The 1,874-nt window shown below is 39.0% G+C and overlaps 1 protein-coding gene across 1 annotated transcript in view; it reads right to left on the bottom strand.

The window, feature by feature from the left end:
• The window catches only part of LOC108688553, a gene marked incomplete at its 5' end in the record, with an annotated part of 31,106 nt that overhangs the window by 7,674 nt on the left and 21,558 nt on the right, over nucleotides 1–1,874 (bottom strand).

The raw sequence follows: 1,874 nt of genomic DNA, 5'->3' as shown, positions 1-1,874 counted from the left end.
GTGTGTGTGTGTGTGTGTGTGTGTGTGTGTGTGTGTGTGTGTGTGTGTGTGTGTGTGTGTGTGTGTGTGTGTGTGTGTGTGTGTGCGCGTGTGTGTTGAAAAGCCAAAACAATTATAAATGGAAATACTTTGTTAGATTTTCAAAAAGGTGTTGAATTTTCAAGAAATTATCAATGTATATGTTCTTTATATTCGTTATTAAAACCTGCAATATCGTTTTGAACTCACAAAGTTTCTTGACTATTGAGAAAATAATATCATTACTACAATGCCACGTGAAAATCTTTCTGCTGCGTCCGATTGTAGGAGCGCGCAATTGCAGCGCGTGTGTACTTTAACGATAGGTTTCAAACGGAAAAAAGGGAAACTCAAAATAGCCGTTGTCAGATAGGAGTCTCGCAGACTCCTGGGAACGTAGTTCCCGCCAATTTCTTGACGGGTGCTCGAGGCGGTGTAACGGCCGTTGGTCCGAGATACCTCGAAAGTGGCAGGTGCAACTCGGGCCAAACTTCATTAAACACAATCCCATCTGCGCCCTCATACTTCCAAGACGTCTCGTAGCCTCCGTAACTTTTTGAGGATGAGAGAAAAAGATAGGAAGAGAGAGAGAGAGAGAGAGAGAGAGAAGAGAGAAGAAAGGAGCCTTAGCAACTCCGGAACCTCCAATTGGCGTATCTGTTCTTCGTTTCTCTTCCTTCTTCTTTTATCTTTGCTCGAGAAAACAGACAGATTGACTTGTCCGACGCAATTGCTCGAAACTACACGCTCTGCGTGACAACAACTGAACCGTGACAGGTGTCTGTTCTCGAGCAACGAAAAAACTATTTAAAAGCTAGAAAAATACATTCATGAGAATGCACTAACAAGTCATGTTTAAACAATTTGTATATATATATATATATATATATTATCAAGCACCAAAATTAGGATTCAAAAACAGGATTCTTTATTTGATAGATTTTTAAATATTTCAGCAAAACCGTTTTTTTTTTCGTGTACAATTTATTTTCCGGTAGCGAATTTCAACGTATAATTTCGATGATTAGATAGCGATTGACCTTTAAAATTTAAATCGTCAAGAGTTAAATTACTCTCTACGTCCCGGTAATTGTTCAGCCTCCGTTTGCTAGATGAGCCCCTTAAGCGACATACGAGGAGATTCGTACTGTTTGCAACTCATTATCATACTAGTTTCCACTTTTGCTATCACTAGCACACCGTGTGTGGAGTAATGCCGTAGAAGGCCAACCAGGCGTCATATTCGCTAGTCATTCGCCTCGTTGCCATTGTGTATTCACTTAGCTTTCCCGTGCGTTCGTCGCGCAAGGTTAACGCAAACAGAGTTCCGACCTTTCGGTCTTTGTTTAAACAGACGCGAATAAATTATTCATGTTCAAATAGGAAACGATCCTGATTTTTTAAAAAAATCTTTCATTCGTTAACTATATCGATGAAAATTAAACCGAATGTCTTAAACATCGAATAATTTCTCGCCATAATAAGATGTCAAAATTCTAAAAAATCAAAAATATATTTCAATAATAATTATTCTTCAAACATTTATACGGTTTGTTACACACGTATGTGTCATTTAATTATAATTTTATTTGTGTGGTTTGAAGACTTACGGACGTCACGTCCCGCATACCAAAATATTTCGACACGGATCTCTAGTTTATTGTAACTTCCCTAAGTTCGTAAAATTTAAACGAGAACCCGAATGTGCTCGGGATGTCGATGCTGTTCTTAACATCGGTTAGACATCCGGCGGGGCATTGCTGGGTGCAACGATGGTTAATCCTTTGTTTGAATTATTCAGAGGTGCCTGTTGTATATAGTGGTAACATGCGCTGAGTATTTTCCGAAAAGAAACG

This window comes from Atta colombica, unplaced genomic scaffold, assembly GCF_001594045.1.
Source record: "Atta colombica isolate Treedump-2 unplaced genomic scaffold, Acol1.0 scaffold236, whole genome shotgun sequence".
NCBI lineage: Eukaryota > Metazoa > Arthropoda > Insecta > Hymenoptera > Formicidae > Atta > Atta colombica.
Note: the sequence above shows the minus strand (reverse complement) of the source record. Positions and strands in the feature narration are given on the sequence as shown.